The sequence below is a fragment of the Saimiri boliviensis genome, chromosome 5 (genome assembly GCF_048565385.1).
Source record: "Saimiri boliviensis isolate mSaiBol1 chromosome 5, mSaiBol1.pri, whole genome shotgun sequence".
Lineage (NCBI taxonomy): Eukaryota > Metazoa > Chordata > Mammalia > Primates > Cebidae > Saimiri > Saimiri boliviensis.
In genome coordinates this window covers 151,834,085-151,854,451 of record NC_133453.1, presented here as the reverse complement: position 1 = coordinate 151,854,451, position 20,367 = coordinate 151,834,085, and positions in this window count along the sequence as shown.

Below are 20,367 nucleotides of genomic sequence, written 5' to 3'. Positions count from 1 at the left end.
TCTGAAAATAATACAAATACAACCCCAAGCTGTGTTATTTTCAAAAATACAAATACAACCCTTAGCTGTATCTTCGAAAATAATACAAATACACCCCCAAGCTGTGTTATTTTCAAAACTACAAATACAACCCTAAGCTGTATCTTGCAAAATAATACAAATACAACACCAAGCTGTGTAATTTTCAAAAACACAAATAAAACCCTTAGCTGTATCGTGTAAAATAATACAAATACACCCACAAAATGTGTTATTTTCAAAAATACAAATACAACCATTAGGTGTATCTTGGAAAATAATGCAAATGCACACCCAAGCTCTGTTGTTTTCAAAAACACAAATACAAGCCTTAGCTGTATCTTGGAAAATAATACAAATACACCCCAAAGCTGTGTTATTTTCAAAACTAAAAATACAACACTTAGCTGTGTCTTTGAAAATAATAAAAATACACCTCCAAGCTGTGTTATTGTCAAAAATACAAATACAACCCTTAGCTGTATCTTGGAAAATAATACAAACACACCGCCAAGCTGTGTTAGCGTCAAAAATACAAATACACCCAAAGATGTATCTTGGAAAATAATACAAATACACCTCAAGCTGTGTTATTTTCAACAATACAAATACAAACATTAGCTATACCTCGGAAAATAATACAAATACACCCACAGGCTTTGGTATTGTCAAAAATACAAATACAACCCTTAGCTGTATCTGTAAAATAATACAAATACACCTTCAAGCTGTGTTATTTTCAAAAATACAAATAGAACCCATAGCTATGTCTTGGACAATAATATAAATACACCACCAAGCTGTGTTATTTTCAAAAAAAAAATACAACCCTTAGTTGTATCTCAGAAAATAATACAAATACACCCCCAAACCGTGTTATTTTCAAAAATACAAATACAACCCATAGCTGTATCTCAGAAAAAAATACAAATACTCTCCCAAGATGTACTTTTTTCAAAAATACAAATACAACCCTTAGCTGTATCTTGGAAAATAATACAAATACACCCCCAAGCTATGTTATTTTCAAAAACACAAATACAACCCTTAGCTGTATCTTGGAATATAATACAAATACACCCCCAAGCTGTGTTATTTTCAAAAAGACAAATAAAACCCTTAGCTGTATCTCGGAAAATAATACAAATACACCCCCAACCTGTGCTATTTTCAAAAATACAAATACAACCCATAGCTGTATCTGGCAAAATAATACACATACAACACCAAGCTGTGTTATTTTCAAAAATACAAATAGAACCCATAGCTTTGTCTTGGAAAATAATATCAATACACCCCCAAGCTGTGTTATTTTCAAAAATACAAATACAACACCTAGCTGTTTCTCAGAAAATAATACAAATACACCCCCAAGCTGTGTTATTTTCAAAAATACAAATACAATCCTTAGCTGTATCTAGGAAAAAAATACAAATACTCTCCCAAGCTGTGTTATTTTCAAAAATACAAATACAACCCTTAGGTTTATCTCGGAAAATAATACAAATACACCCCCAAGCTGTGCTATTTTCAAAAAACAAATACAACCCTTAGCTGTATCTTGGAAAATAATACAAATACAGCCACAAGCTGTGTTATTTTCAAAGAAGCAAACACAACCCTTAGCTGTATCTTGGAAAATAATACAAACACACCCAAAAGCTGTGTTATTTTCAAAAACACTAATACAACCCTTAGCTGTATCTTGGAATATAATACAAATACACACCCAAGCTGTGTTATTTTCAAAAATACAAATAAAACCCTAAGCTGTATCTCGGAAAATAATACAAATACACCTCCAAGCTGTGTTAATTTCAAAAATACAAATACAACCCATAGCTGTATCTGGCAAAATAATACAAATACAACCCCAAGCTGTGTTATTTTCAAAAATACAAATAGAACCCATAGCTTTGTCTTGGAAAATAATATAAATACAGCCCCAAGCTGTGTTATTTTCAAAAAAGCAAAAACAATCCATAGCTGTATCCTGGAAAATAATACAAATAAACCCCCAAGCACTGTTATTTGCAAAAATACAAATACAATCCTTAGCTGTATCTTGGAAAATAATTCAAATACACCACCGGCTTTCTTATTGTCAAAAATAAAAATACAACCCTTAGCTGTATCTTGTAAAATAATTCAAATACACACACAAGCTGTGTTTTTTTGAAAAAAAAAAAAAATACAACCATTAGCTGTATCTTGGAAAATAATACAAATACACCCCCAGGCTGTGTTATTTTAAAAAAGAACAATACAACCCTTAGCTGTATCTCGGAAAATAATACAAATACAGCCACAAGCTGTGTTATTTTCAAAAATACAATCACAACCCTTAGCTGTATCTCGGAAAATAATACAAATACACCCCCAAGCTGTGTGATTTTCAAAAATACAAATACAACCCTTAGCTGTATCTCGGAAAATAATACAAAAACACCCCCAAGCTGTGTTATTGTCAAAAATAAAAATATAACCCTTAGCTTTATCTCGGAAAATAATACAAATACACCCCCAAACTGTGTTATTTTCAAAAATACAAATACAACCCTTAGCTGTATCTAGGAAAATAATAGAAATACACCTCCAAGCTGTGTTATTTCCAAAAATACAAATACAACCCTTAGCTGTTTCTTGGAAAGTAATATAAATACACCCCCAAGAAGTGTTATTTTCCGAAATACAAATACAACCCTTAGCTGTATCACAGAAAATAATACAAATACACCCCGAATCGGTGTTATTTTCAAAAATACAAGTGCAAACCTTAGCTGTATTTCGGGAAATAATAAAAATACACCCCCAAGCTGGGTTATTTTCAAAAATACAAACACAACCCTTAGCTGTATCTAGGAAAAAAATACAAATACACCCCCAAGCTCTGTTATTTTAAAAAATACAAATACAACAATTAGCTGTATCTCGGAAAATAATACAAATACAACCCCAAGCGGTTTTATTGTCAAAAATACAAATAAAACCCTTAGCTGTATCTTGTAAAGTAATACAAATACACTCCCAAGCTGTGTTATTTTCAAAAATACAAATAAAACCCTTAGTTGTATCTTGTAATATAATACAAATAAACCCCAAGCTGTGTTATTTTCAAAAATACAAAAATACAGAACTTAGCCGTAATTCAGAAAATAAGACAAATACACACCCAAGCTGTGTTAATTTGGAAAATACAAATACAACCCTCAGCTGTATCTCGGAAAATAATACAAATACACCCCCAAGCTGTGTTATTGTCAAAAATACAAATACAACCCTTAGCTGTATCTCGGAAAATAATACAAATACACCCTCAAGCTGTGTTATTTTCAAAAATACAAATAAAACCCTTAGCTGTATATAGGAAAATAATACAAATACACCTCCAAGCTTTGTTATTCCCAAAAATACAAATACAACCCTTAGCTGTATCTCGGAAAATAATACAAATACACACCCAAGCTGTGTTATTTTCAAAAATACAAATACAACCCTTAGCTGTATCGCAGAAAATAATACAAAAACACCCCCAAGCGGTGTTATTTTAAAAAATACAAGTACAACCCTTTGCTGTATGTAGGAAAATAATACAAATACACCCCCAAGCTGTGTTATTTTCAAAAATACAAACACAGCCCTTAGTTGTATCTAGGAAAATAATACAAATACACCCCCAAGGGCTGTTAGTTTCAAAAATACAAATACAACCCTTAGCTTTATCTTGGAAAATAATACAAATTCAACCCCAAGCGGTGATATTTTCAAAAATATGAAAATACAGCCCTTAGCCGTAATTCAGAAAATAATACAAATACACACACAAGCTGTGTTATTTTCAAAATACAAATACAACCCTTAGCTGTAAATCGAAAAATAATACAAATACACACACATGCTGTGTTATTTTCAAAAATACAAATACAACTCTTAGGTGTATCTAGGAAAATAACACAAATACACCCCCAAGCTGTGTTATTTCTCAAAAATACAAATACAAACCTTAGCTGTATCTCAGAAAATAATACAAATACACCCACAAGCTGTGTTATTTACAAAAATAGAAATACAACCCTTAGCTGTATCTCGGAAAATAATACAAATACACCCCCAAGCTGTGTTATTTTCAAAAATAGAAATAAAACCCTTAGCTGTATCTCGGAAAATAATACAAATACACCCCCAAGCTGTGTGATTTTCAAAAATACAAATACAACCCTAAGCTGTATCTCGGAAAATAATACCAATACACCACCAAGCTGTGTTATTTTCAAAAATACAATTACAACCCTTAGCCGTATGTCAGAAAATAATACAAATACACCCCCAAGCTGTGTTATTTTCAAAAATACAAATTCAACCCTTAGCTGTATCTCGGAAAATAGTACAAATACACACCCAAGCTGTGATATTCTCAAAAATACAAATACAACCCTTGGCTGTATCTTTGAATATAATACAAATACACCCACAAGTTGTGTTATTTTCAAAAATAAAAATACAACCCTTAGCTGTATCTTGGAAAATAATACAAATACACCCACAAGCTGTGTTATTTACAAATATAGAAATACAACCCGTGGCTGTATCTCGGAAAATAATACAAATACACCCACAAGCGGTGTTATTTTCAAAAATAGAAATAAAACCCTTAGCTGTATCTCGGAAAATAATACAAATACACCCCCAAGCTGTGTGATTTTCAAAAATAAAAATACAACCCTTAGCTGTATCTAGGAAAATAATACAAATACACCCCCAAGCCGCGTTATTGTCAAAAATACAAATAAAACCCTTAGCTGTATCTCGGAAAATAATACAAATACACCCCCAAGCTGTGTTATTTTCAAAAATACAGAAATACAGACCTTAGCCATAATTCAGAAAATAAGACTAATTCAAACCCAAGCTGTGTTAATTTCAAAAATACAAACACAACCCTTAGCTCTATCTCGGAAAATAATACAAATACATCCCCAATCTGTGTTACTTTCAAAAATATAAATATAACCCTTAGCTGTATCTTGGAAAATAATACAAACACAACCCCAAACTGTGTTATTTTCAAAAATACAAATAAAACCCTTAGCTGTATTTCGGAAAATAATACAAATACATCCCCAAGCTGTGTTATTTTCAAAAACACAAATACAACCCTTAGCTGAATTTCGGAAAATAATACAAACACATACCCAAGCGGTGTTATTTCCTAAAATACAAATACAACACTTAGCTGTATCTCGGAAAATAATGCAAATACACCCCCAAGCTCTGTTATTGTCAAAAATACAAATACAACAATTAACTGTATCTTGGAAAAGAATACAAATACAACCCCAAGGTGTGTTATTTTCAAAAACACAAATACAACCCTTAGCTGTTTCTCAGAAAATAATACAAATACACACCCAAACGGTGTTATTTTCAAAAATACAAATACAACCCTTGGCTGAATCTCAGAAAATAATACAAATACACCCCCAGGTTGTGTTATTTTCAAAAATACAAATACAACCCTTAGCTGTATCTCGGAAAATAATACACAAACACCCCAAATCTGTGTTATTTTCAAAAATAAAAATACACCCCTTAGCTGTATCTTTGAAAATAATACAAAGACACCCCCAAGCTGTATTATTTTCAAAAATAAAAATACAACCCTTAGCTCTAACTTGGAAAATAATACAAATACACCCCCAAGCTGTGTTATTTTCAAAAATACAAATACAACCCTTAGCTGTATCTCGGAAAATAATACAAATACACCCACAAGCTCTGTTATTTTCTAAAATACAAATACAACCCTTAGTTCTATCTCGCAAAAAAATACAAATATGCACACAAGCTCTTTTATAGTCAAAAATACATATACAACCTTTAGCTGTAACTCGGAAAATAATACAAATACACACGCAAGCTGTGTTATTGTCAAAAATACAGATAAAACCCTAAGCTGTATCTCGGAAAATTATACAAATACACCCCCAAGCTGTGTTATTTTCAAAAATACAGATACAACCCTTAGCTGTATCTCGCAAAATAAAACAAATACACCCCCAAGCTGTGTTAATTTCAAAAATACAAATACAACCCTTAGCTTTATCTCGGAAAATAATACAAATACACCCACAGTCTGTGTTATTTTCAAAAATAGAAATAAAACCCTTAGCTGTATCTCGCAAAATAATACAAATACACACCCAAGCTGTTTTATAGTCAAAAATAACTTTATAACACTTAGCTGTAACTCGGAAAATAATACAAATACACACCCAAGCTGTGTTATTGTCAAAAATACAGAAACAACCCTTAGCTGTGTCTCGTAAAACAATACAAATAAACCCGTAAGCTCTGATATTGTAAAAAATAAAGATACAACCCTTAGCTGTATCTCGGAAAATAATACAAATACACCCCCAAGCTGTGTTATTTTCAAAAATACAAATACAACCCTTAGCTGTATCTCGGAAAATAATACAAATACACCACCAAGCTGTATAATTTTCAAAAATACAAATACAACCCATAGCTGTATCTTGGTAAATAATACAAATACAACCCGAAGCTGTGTTATTTTCAAAAATACAAATACAACCCTTAGCTGTATCTCGGAAAATAATGCAAATAAACCCCGAAGCTGTGTTATTTTCAAAAATACAAATACAACCCTTAGCCGTATGTCAGAAAATAATACAAATACACCCCCAAGCTGTGTTATTTTCAAAAATACAAATTCAACCCTTAGCTGTATCTCGGAAAATAATACAAATACACCCACAAGCTGTGTTATTTACAAAAATAGAAATACAACCCTTAGCTGTATCTCGGAAAATAATACAAATACACCCCCAAGCTGTGTTATTTTCAAAAATAGAAATAAAACCCTTAGCTGTATCTCGGAAAATAATACAAATACACCCCCAAGCTGTGTGATTTTCAAAAATACATATACAACCCTTAGCTGTATCTCGGAAAATAATACCAATACACCACCAAGCTGTGTTATTTTCAAAAATACAATTACAACCCTTAGCCGTATTTCAGAAAATAATACAAATACACCCCCAAGCTGTGTTATTTTCAAAAATACAAATTCAACCCTTAGCTGTATCTCGGAAAATAGTACAAATACACACCCAAGCTGTGATATTCTCAAAAATACAAATACAACCATTGGCTGTATCTTTGAATATAATACAAATACACCCACAAGTTGTGTTATTTTCAAAAATAAAAATACAACCCTTAGCTGTATCTTGGAAAATAATACAAATACACCCACAAGCTGTGTTATTTACAAATATAGAAATACAACCCGTGGCTGTATCTCGGAAAATATTACAAATACACCCACAAGCGGTGTTATTTTCAAAAATAGAAATAAAACCCTTAGCTGTATCTCGGCAAATAATACAAATACACCCCCAAGCTGTGTTATTTTCAAAAATACAGAAATACAGACCTTAGCCGTAATTCAGAAAATAAGACTAATACACCCCCAAGCTGTGTTAATTTCAAAAATACAAACACAACCCTTAGCTCTATCTCGGAAAATAATACAAATACATCCCCAATCTGTGTTAGTTTCAAAAATATAAATATAACCCTTAGCTGTATCTTGGAAAATAATACAAACACAACCCCAAACTGTGTTATTTTCAAAAATACAAATAAAACCCTTAGCTGTATTTCGGAAAATAATACAAATACATCCCCAAGCTGTGTTATTTTCAAAAATACAAATACAACCCTTAGCTGAATTTCGGAAAATAATACAAACACATACCCAAGCGGTGTTATTTCCAAAAATACAAATACAACACTTAGCTGTATCTCGGAAAATAATGCAAATACACCCCCAAGCTCTGTTATTGTCAAAAATACAAATACAACAATTAACTGTATCTTGGAAAAGAATACAAATACAACCCCAAGGTGTGTTATTTTCAAAAACACAAATACAACCCTTAGCTGTATCTCAGAAAATAATACAAATACACCCCCAAACGGTGTTATTTTCAAAAATACAAATACAACCCTTGGCTGAATCTCGGAAAATAATACAAATACACCCCCAAGTTGTGTTATTTTCAAAAATACAAATACAACCCTTAGCGGTATCTCGGAAAATAAAAATACACCGCCAAGGTGTGTTATTTCAAAAATACAAATACAACCCTTAGCTGTATCTCGGAAAATAATACAAATACACCCCAAAGCTGTGTTATTTGCAAAAATAAAAATACAACCCTTAGCTGTATCTTGGAAAATAATACAAAGACACCCCCAAGCTGTGTTATTTTCAAAAATAAAAATACAACCTTTAGCTCTAACTTGGAAAATGATACAAATACACCCCCAAGCTGTGTTATTTTCAAAAATACAAATACAACCCTTAGCTGTATCTCGGAAAATAATACAATTACACCCAAAAGCTCTGCTATTTTCCAAAATACAAATACAACCCTTAGCTCTATCTCGGAAAATAATACAAATACACACACAAGCTGTGTTATTTTCAAAAATACAAATACAACCGATAGCTGTCTCTCAGAAAATAATACAAATACACCCCCAAACGGTTTTATTTTCAAAAATACAAATACAACCCTTGGCTGTATCTCGGAATATAATACAAATACACCCCCAAGCAGTGTTATTTTCAAAAATACAAATTCAACCCTTAGCTGTATCTCGCAAAAAAATACAAATACGCACCCAAGCTCTTTTATAGTAAAAAATACATATACAACCTTTAGCTGTAACTCGGAAAATAATACAAATACACACGCAAGCTGTGTTATTGTCAAAAATACAGATAAAACCCTAAGCTGTATCTCGGAAAATAATACAAATACACACCCAAGCGTTGTTATTTTCAAAAATACAAATAATTCCCTTAGCTGTATCTTGGAAAATAATACAAATACATCCCCAAGCTATGTTATTTTCAAAAATACAAATACAACCCTTAGGTGTATCTTGGAAAACAATACAAATACACACACAAGTTCTGTTACTTTAAAAAATACAAATACATCCCTTAGCTGTATTTGAAAATAACTCAAATACAACCGCAAGCTGTGTTATTGTCAAAAAAACAAATACAACCCTTAGCTGTATCTTTGAAAATAATACAAATACACCCCCAAGCTGTTTTATTGTCAAAAATACAAATAGAACTCTTAGCTGTATATTTGAAAATAACACAAAAACACCCACAAGCTGTGTTATTGTCAAAAATACAAATACAACACTTAGCTGTATCTTTGAATATAATACAAATACACCCCCAAGCTGTGTTATTGTCAAAAATACAAATACAAACCTCAGCTGTATCTTGGAAAATAATACAATACACCCACACGCTGTGTTATTTTCAAAAATACAAATAGAACCTTTAGCTGTATCTTTGAAAATAACATAAATACACTCCCAAGCTGTGTTAATGTCAAAAATACAAATACAACCCTTAGCTGTATCTTGGAAAATAATACAAATACACCCCTAATCTGTGTTTCTGTCAAAAATACAAATACAACCATTAGCTGTATCTTGTAAAATAATACAAATACACACCCAAGCTGTGTTGTTTTCAAAAATACAAATACAAACCTTAGCTGTACCTTTGAAAATAATACAAATACACCCCAAGCTGTGTTATTGTCAAAAATACAAATACAACAATTAGCTGTATCTTGGAAAATAATACAAAGACACCGGCAAGCTGTGTTTTTTCCAAAAATACAAATGCAACCCTTAGCAGTATCTTGGAAAATAATACAAATACACCCCCAAGCTGTGTTACTAACGAAAATACAAATACAACCCTTAGAAGTATCTTGGAAAATAATACAAATACACCTCCAATCTGTGTTATTTTCAAAATTAATATTACAACCCTTAGCTGTATCTTGGAAAATAAAACAAATACACCCTAAAGCTGTGTTATTTTCAAAAATACAAATACAACACTTAGCTGTGTCTTGGAAAATAATTCAATACACCCCCAAGCTGGGTTATTTTCAAAAATACAAATACAACCCTTCGCAGTATCTTGGAAGATAATACAAATACACCCCCAAGCTGTGTTATTTTCAAAAATACAAATACAACCCTTAGCTGTATCTTGGAAAATAATTCAATACACCCCAAGCGGTGTTATTTTCAAAAATACAAATACAACCCTTAGCTATATCTTGGAACATAATACAAATACACCCCCAAGCTGTGTTATTTTCAAAAATATGTAAATATAGCCCTTAGCCGTAATTCAGAAAATAATACAAATACACCCAAAAGCTGTGTTATTTTCAAAAATACAAATATATCCCTTACCTGTATCTTTGAAAATAATACAAATACACCCACAAGCTGTGTTATTTTCAAAAATAAAAATAAAACCCATAGCTGTATCTCGGAAAATAATACAAATATACCTGCAAGCTGTGTTATTTTCAAAAATACAAATACAATCCTTAGCTGTATCTCAGAAAATAATACAAATACACCCACAAGCTGTGTTATTTTCAAAAATACAAATACAACCCTTAGCTGTATCTCGGAAAATAATAAAAATACACACCCAAGCTGTGTTATTGTCAAAAATTCAGATAAAACCCTAAGCTGTATCTCGGAAAATAATACAAATACACCCCCAAGATTTGTTATTTTCAAAAATACAAATACAACCCTTAGCTGTATCTTGGAAAATAATACAAATACACCCCCAAGATGTTTTACTATGAAAAATACAAATACAACCCTTAGCTCTATCTTGGAAAATAATACAAATACACACTCAAGCTGTGTTATTGTCAAAAATACAAATACAACCCTTAGCTGTATCTGGGAAAATAATATAAATACACCCCGAAGCTGTGTTATTTTCAAAAATACAAATACAACCCTTAGCTCTATCTTGGAAAATAATACAAAAACCCCCCCAATCTGTGTTATTGTCAAAAATACAAATACAATCCTTAGCTGTATCTAGCAAAATAATAAAAATACAACCCCAAGCTGTGTTATTGTCAAAAATACAAATACAATCCTTATCTGTATCTTGGAAAATAATACAAAAACACCCCCAGATTTGTTATTTTCAAAAATACAAATAGAACACTTAGCTGTAACTTTGAAATTAATACAATTACACCCCCAACCTGTGTTATTGTCAAAAATACAAAAAAAACCCTTAGCTGTATCTTTGAAAATAATACAAATACGCCCCCATGCTGTTATTGTCAAAAAAGAAATACAAACCTTAGCTGTATCTTGGAAAATAATACAAATACACAACCAAGCTGTGTTATTTTCAAAAATACAAACAACCCTTAGCTGTATCTCGGAAAATAATACAAATACACAACCAAGCTGTGTAATTTTCAAAAATACAAATACAACCCTTAGCTGTATTTGGAAAATAATACAAATACAACACGAAGCTGTGTTATTTTCAAAAATACAAATACAACCCTTAGCTGTATCTCGGAAAATAATACAAATACACCTCCAAGCTGTGTTATTTCCAAAATTACAAATACAACCCTTAGCTGTATCTCGGAAAATAATACAAATACAACCCCAAGCGGTGTTATTTTCAAAACTACAAACACAACCCTTAGCTGTAATTGTAAAGTAATACAAATACACTCCCAAGCTGTGTTATTTTCAAAAATACAAAAATACAGACCATAGCCGTAATTCAGAAAATAAGACAAATACACCCCCAAACTGTGTTAATTTCAAAAATACAAATACAAACCTTAGCTGTATCTCGGAAAATAATACAAGTACACCCCCAGTCTGTGTTATTTTCAAAAATACAAATACAACCCACAGCTGTATCTTGGAAAATAATACAAATACACCCACAAGCTGTGTTATTTTCAAAAATACAAATAAAACCCTTAGCTGTATCTCGGAAAATAATACAGATACACCCCAAAGCTGTGTTATTTTCAAAAATACAAATACAACCCTTAGCTGTATCTCGGAAAATAATACAGATACACCCACAAGCTGTGTTATTTTCAAAAATACAAATACAACCCTTAGCTGTATCTGAAAAAATAATACAAACACACCCCCAAGCGGTGTTATTTTCAAAAATACAAATACAACCCTTAGCTGTATCTCGGAAAATAATACAAATACACCCACAAGCTGTGTTATTTTCAAAAATACAAATACATCCCTTAGCTGTATGTCCGAAAATAGTACAAATACACCCCCAAGCTTTGTTATTTTCAAAAATACAAATACATCCCTTAGCTGTATCTTGGAAAATAATACAAATACACCCCCAAGCTGTGTTATTGTCAAAAATACAAATACAACCCTTAGCTGTATCTTGGAAAGTAATACAAACACACGCCCAAGGTGTCTTATTTTCAAAAATACAAATACAACCCTTAGCTCTATGTCGGAAAATAATACAAATACATCAACAAGGTGTGTTATTTTCAAAAATGCAAACACAACCCTTAGCTGTATCTCGGAAAATAATACAAATACACACCCATCGGTGTTATTTTCAAAAATACAAATATAACCCTTAGCTGTGTCTCCGAAAATAATACAAATACACCACCAAGCTGTGTTATTTTCAAAAATAGAAATAAAACCCTTAGCTGTATCTGCGAAAATAATACAAATACACCCCCAAGCAGTGTTATTGTCAAAAATACAAAAAAAACCCTTAGCTGTATCTCGGAAAATAATACAAATACATCCCCAAGCTGTGTTATTTTCAAAAATACAAATACAACCCTTAGCTGTATCTAGGAAAATAATACAAATACACCTCCAAGCTGTGTTATTTCCAAAAATACAAATACAACCCTTAGCTGTATCGCAGAAAATAATAAAAAATACACCCCCAAGCAGTTTTATTTTCAAAAATACAAATACAACCCTTAGCTGTATCGCAGAAAATAATACAAATACACCCCCAAGCAGTTTTATTTTCAAAAATAAAAGTACAACCCTTAGCTGTATGTCGGAAAATAATACAAATACACCCCCAATCTGTGTTATTTTAAAAAATACAAACAAAACCCTTAGCTGTATCTAGGAAAATAATACAAATACACCCCGAAGCGCTGTTATTTTAAAAAATACAAATACAACACTTAGCTGTATCTCGGAAAATAATACAAATACAACCCTAAGCGGTGTTATTTTCAAAAATACAAATACAACCCTTAGCTGTATCTTGGAGAGTAATACAAATACACTTGCAAGCTGTGTTGTTTTCAAAAATACAAATACAACCCTTAGCTGTATCTTGAAAAATAATACAAATAAACCCCCAAGCCGTGTTATTGTCAAAAATACAAATACAACCCTAAGCTGTATCTTGGAAAGTAATACAAATACACTCCCAAGCTGTGTTATTTTCAAAAATACAAATACAACCCTTAGCTGTATCTTGGAAAATAATACAAACACACCCCCAAGCTGTGTTATTTTTAAAAATACAAAAATACAGAACTTAGCCGTAATTCAGAAAATAAGACAAATACACCCCCAAGCTGTATTAATTTCAAAATATAAATACAACCGTTACCTGTACCTTGGAAAATAATACAAATACACCCCCAGGATGTGTAATTTTCAAAAATACAAATACAACCCTTAGCTGTGTCTTGGCAAATAATACAAATACAACACCAAGCTGTGTTATTTTTAAAAATACAAATACAACCCTTAGCTGTATCTAGGAAAATAATACAAATACACCTCGATATTGTTTTATTTCCAAAAATACAAATACAACCCTTAGCTGTATCGCAGAAAATAATACAAATACACCCCCAAGCGGTGTTATTTTCAAAAACACAAGTACAACACTTAGCTGTATGTCGGAAAATAATACAAATACACACCCAAGCTGTGTTATTTTCAAAAATACAAACACAACCCTTAGCTGCATGTAGGAAAATAATACAAATACACCCCCAAGCGCTGTTATTTTAAAAAATACAAATACAACACTTAGCTGTATCTCGAAAATAATACAAATACAACCCCAAGTGGTGTTATTTTCAAAAATGCAAATATAACCCTTAGCTGTATCTTGGAAAGTAATACAAATACACCCCCAAGCTGTGTTATTTTCAAAAATATGTAAATATAGCCCTTAGCCGTAATTCAGAAAATAATACAAATACACCACCAAGCGCTGTTATTTTAAAAAATACAAATACAACACCAAGCTGTATCTCGGAAAATAATACAAATACAACCCCAAACGGTGTTATTTTCAAAAATACAAATACAACCCTTAGCTGTATCTCGGAAAGTAATACAAATACACCCCCAAGCTGTGTTATTGTCAAAAATACAAATACAACCCTTAGCTGTATCTTGGAAAGTAATACAAATACACTCCCAAGCTGTGTTATTTTCAAAAATACAAATACAACCCTTAGCTGTATCTTGGAAAATAATACAAATACACCCACAAGCTGTGTTATTTTCAAAAATACAGAAATACAGAACTTAGCCGTAATTCACAAAATAAAACTAATACACACCCAAGCTGTGTTAATTTCAAAAATACAAACACAACCCTTAGCTCTGTCTCGGAAAATAATACAAATACACCCCCAAGCTGTGTTAATTTCAAAAATACAAATACAACCCTTAGCTGTATCTAGGAAAGTAATACAAATACACCCCTAAGCTGTGTTATTTTCAAAAATACAAATAGAACCCTTAGCTGTATCTCGGAAAATAATACAAATACTCCCCCAAGCTGTATTATTTTCAAAAATACAAATACAACCCTTAGCTCTATGTTAGAAAATAATACAAACACACCCCCAAGCTGTGTTATTTTCAATAATATAAATTCAAACCTGAGCTGTGTTATTTTAAAAAATACCGATACATCCCTTAGCTGTATCTTGGAAAATAATACAAATACACCCCCAAGCTGTGTTATTTTCAAAAATACAAATTCAACCCTTAGCTGTATCTTGGAAAATAATACAAATACACCCCCAAGCTGTGTTATTTTCAAAAATACAAAATACATCCCTTAGCTGTATCTCGGAAAATAATACAAACACACGCACAAGGTGTGTTATTTTCAAAAATACAAATACAACCCTTAGCTCTATGTCAGAAAATAATACAAATAAATCCACAAGCTGTGTTATTTTCAAAAATGCAAACACAACCCTTAGCTGTATCTCGGAAAATAATACAAATACACCCCAAAGCTGTGTTATTTGCAAAAATACAAATACAACCCTTAGCTGTATCTCGGAAAATAATACAGATACACCCACAAGCTGTGTAATTTTCAAAAATACAAATACAACCCTTAGCTGTATCTCAAAAAATAATACAAACACACCCCCAAGCGGTGTTATTTTCAAAAATACAAATACAACCCTTAGCTGTATCTCGGAAAATAATACAAATACACCCACAAGCTGTGTTATTTTCAAAAATACAAATACATCCCTTAGCTGTATGTCAGAAAATAGTACAAATACACCCCCAAGCTTTGTTATTTTCAAAAATACAAATACATCCCTTAGCTGTATCTTGGAAAATAATACAAATACACCCCCAAGCTGTGTTATTGTCAAAAATACAAATACAACCCTTAGCTGTATCTTGGAAAGTAATACAAATACACTCCCAAGCTGTGTTATTTTCAAAAATACAAATACAACCCTTAGCTGTATCTAGGAAAATAATACAAATACACCTCCAAGCTGTGTTATTTCCAAAAATACAAATACAACACTTAGCTATATCTCGGAAAATAATACAAATTCAACCCCAAGCGGTGTTATTTTCAAAAATACAAATACAACCCTTTGTTGTACCTCGGAAAGTAATACAAATACACACCCAAGCTGTGTTATTTTCAAAAATGCAAATACAACCCTTAGCTGTATCTCGGAAAATAATAAAAATACACCCCCAAGCTGTGTTACTGTCAAAAATACAAATACAACCCTTAGCTGTATCTTGGAAAGTAATACAAATACACTCCCAAGCTGTGTTATTTTCAAAAATACAAATACATCCCTTAGCTCTATCTTGGAAAATAATACAAATACACCCCCAAGCTGTGTTCTTTTAAAAAATACAAAAATACAGAACTTACCCGTAATTCAGAAATTAAGACAAATACACCACCAAGCTGTGTTAATTTCAAAAATACAAATAAAACCCTTAGCTGTATCTCGGAAAATAATACAAATACACCCCCAGTTTGTGTTATTTTCAAAAAAACAAATAAAACCCTTGGCTGTATTTCGCAAAATAATACAAATACAACCCCAAGCTGTGTTATTTTCAAAAATACAAATACAACCCTTAGCTGTATCTTGGAAAATAATACAAGTACACCCCCAAGTTGTGTTATTGTCAAAAATACAAAAACAACCCTTTGCTGTATCTTGGAAAGTAATACAAATACACTCCCAAGCTGTGTTATTTTCAAAAATACAAATACAACCCTCAGCTGTATCTTGGAAAATAATACAAATACTCCCCCAAGATGTGTTATTTCTCAAAAATACAAATACAAACCTTAGCTGTATCTCAGAAAATAATACAAATACACCCAAAAGCTGTGTTATTGTCAAAAATACAAATGGAACACTTTGCTGTATCTTGGAAAGCAATACAAATACACTCCCAAGCTGTGTTATTTTCAAAAATACAAATACAACCCTTAGCTCTATCTTGGAAAATAATACAAATACACACTCAAGCTGTATTATTTTCAAAAATATGAAAATACAGACCTTAGCCGTAAATCAGAAAATAATACAAATACACCCACAAGATGTGTTATTTTCAAAAATACAAATACAACCCTTAACTGTATCTCGGAAAATAATACAGATACACCCCAAAGCTGTGTTATTTTCAATAATAAAAATGCAACCCTTTGCTGTATCATTGAAAATAATACAAAGACACCCCCAAGCTGTGTTATTTTCAAAAATAAAAATAGAACTCTTAGTTCTATCTTTTAAAATAATACAAATACACCCCCAAGCTGTGTTATTTTCAAGAATACAAATACAACCCTTAGCTGTATGTCAGAAAATAATACAAACACTCACCCAAGCTGTGGTATTTCCAAAAATACAAATTCAACCCTTAGCTGTATCTCGGAAAATAATACAGATACACCACCAAGCTCTGTTATTTTCAAAAATACAAATACAACCCTTAGCTGTATCTTTGAAAATAATACAAACACACCCACCCGCTGTGTTATTTTCAAAAATAAAAATACAACCCTTAGCTGTATGTCGGAAAATAATACAAATAAACCCCCAAGCTGTGTTATTTTCAAAAATACTAATACAACCCTTAGCTGTATCTCGGAAAATAATAAAAACACACCCACTAGCTGTGTTATTTTCAAAAATACAATTACTACCCTTAGCTGTATCTCGGAAAATAATACAAATACACACCCAAGCTGTGTTATTGTCAAAAATTCAGTTACAACCCTAAGCTGTAACTCGGAAAAAAATACAAATACACCCCCAAGCTGTGTTATTTTCAAAAATACAAAAATACAGAACTTAGCCGTAATTCAGAAAATAAGACAAATACACCCCCAAGCTGTGTTAATTTCAAAAATACAAATACAACCCCTAGCTGTATCTCGGAAAATAATACAAATACACCACCAGACAGTGTTATTTTCAAAAATACAAATAAAACCCTTAGCTGTATCTTGGAAAGTAATACAAATACACCCCCAAGCTGTGTTATTTTCAAAAATACAAATACAACCCTTAGCTGTATCTTGGAAAATTATACAAATCCACCACCAAGCTGTGTTATTTTCAAAAATACAAAAATACAGAATTTAGCCGTAATTCAGAAAATAAGACAAATACAGCCCGAAGCCGTGTTATTGTCAAAAATACAAATAAAACCCTTAGATGTATCTCGGAAAATAATACAAATACACTCCCAAGCGGTGTTATTTTCAAAAATACAAGTACAACCCTTCGCTGTATGTCGGAAAATAATACAAATACACCCCCAAGCTGTGTTATTTTCAAAAATACAAACACAACCCTTAGCTGTATCTAGGAAAATAATACAAATACACCCCCAAGCGCTATTATTTTAAAAAACACACATACAACACTTAGCTGTATCTCAGAAAATAATACAAATTCAACCCCAAGAGGTGTTATTTTCAAAAATACAAATACAACCCTTAGCTGTATATCGGAAAGTAATACGAATACAACCAAAAACTGTTTTGTTTTCAAAAATACAAATACAACCCTTAGCTGTATCTTGGAAAATAATAAAAATACACCCCTAAGCTGTGTTATTGTCAAAAATACAAATACAACCCTTAGCTGTATCTTGGAAAGTAATACAAATACACTCCCAAGCTGTGTTATTTTCAAAAAGACAAATATTTCACAGGGTGCACCGCCTCCCCCAGGCCCTATGTGACACTTCAATGGCTTAACGAGAGCTTGACAGGATGAATGTCAACATGAAAAGACAATCGATTCCATCGGACCGGTCTTTGGCCCATTGTCTCTAAGGATAATGTGCCTGGTTCAAATTCTCACTTTGCTTCTCACCTGAGAGATGTCAATGGAAAATGAGCTGGTTTCAGTCACCAACCTCTCACTCAACACCAAGAAAAATTCCCTCAACCATACATGGATTGTGTTTTCAGGAGTGCTGGGCTTCATCCACAGTTCTGAGTAACATGCTAAAAGAGGAAAAAAGATTTGCTGCTCAGGAATGAAGGCAGAAACACAGATACACACAAACACACACACACACACACACACACACACACACGACACAAAAAACACCCAAACACAGGCCGCACACACAAATGCTCGTGTTCAGCAAAATACTTACTGGTATGAGGTGGGCTTTGAACCCGTCCATGCTCCAAAGGAAGACACACCTTTCGCTATTTCACCCGTCTATTCTCGTAGGGAATGTGAATAATTCTTTCAGACATGGCTCATGATGACAGGGACCACTCTCATTTCACCCTCAGAGGCAGACAAGAGGACTGCAAAGGACTCAGGTGTCGTCCCTGCTGACTGAAGAGGACTCCCATTTCCCCTCGAACCCAAAGACACAGCAAAAGTAGCTTTCTCTTTGAAGAGCACACAACTTTTTCAAAATACACAGCTAAAACGGTCCCCGCTTTAAGTGCTATAGCGGGGACCGTTTTAGCTGTGTATTCTGAAAAACATGTCTAGCATTCAAAGCACGGACAGTTTTAGCTGTGTATTTTCAAAAAGTTGTCTCTACATGCCATAGCTCATGAAGTCAAAATGAGTGAGCTGTGTCCCCTTGAGTTGAGCATTCTTTTGTAAGAAAGGATTAAGTTCAATTTGAATTCTGGAAAACTGTTCTCATCTTGTCAATCAGCTGTCAGTTTTGTGTGTTAATTTCTAGGAGAGGTAATAGAGTCAATCCAAAACCAAAGGTGTATTCAAGTCCAGATTGACAAGTCAAACCAAGAAAGCAGGCACTGAGCTGGCAGAGGGATCATTTCCCAGTGGGCCTTAAGGCCCACATAAATCCCTGTGAAGGAATCGGGAATCAGAGACAGAAAGGGACACGCCTAAGGCTTGTCACATGAAAGTGCCTGGCAGACTGACTGGCAGAGGGCTGAAATCAAATCCAAATCTTCGGACGTGTAATTTCACAGGGTGCACTGCGTCCTCCAGGCCCAATGTGACACTTCAATGGCTTCACGAGAGCTTGACGGGATGGATGTCAACATGAAAAGACATTCGATTCCATCGGACCTGTCTTTGGCCCATTGTCTCTAAGGAGAATGTGCCTGGTTCAAATTCTCACTTTGCTTCTCACCTGAGAGATATGACCTCAGTGGTCAATGGGAAATGAGCTGGTTTCAGTCACCAACCTCTCACTCATCACCAAGAAAATTTCCTTCAACCATACATGGATTGTGTTTTCAGGAGTGCTGGGCTTCATCCACAGTTCTGAGTAACATGCTAAAAGAGGAAAAAAATTTGCTGCTCAGGAATGGAGACAGAAATACAGACACACACACACAGACACAAACACACACACACACATACACACACACGACACAAAATACACCCCAACACAGGCCACACACACAAATGCTCGTGTTCAGCAAAATACTTAGTGGTATGAGGTTGGCTTTGAACCCGTCCATGCTCCAAAGGAAGACACACCTTTCGCTATTTCACCTGTCTATTCTCGTAGGGAATGTGAATAATTCTTTCAGACATGGCTCATGATGACAGGGACCACTCTCATTTCACCCTCAGAGGCAGGCAAGAGGACTGCAAAGGACTCAGG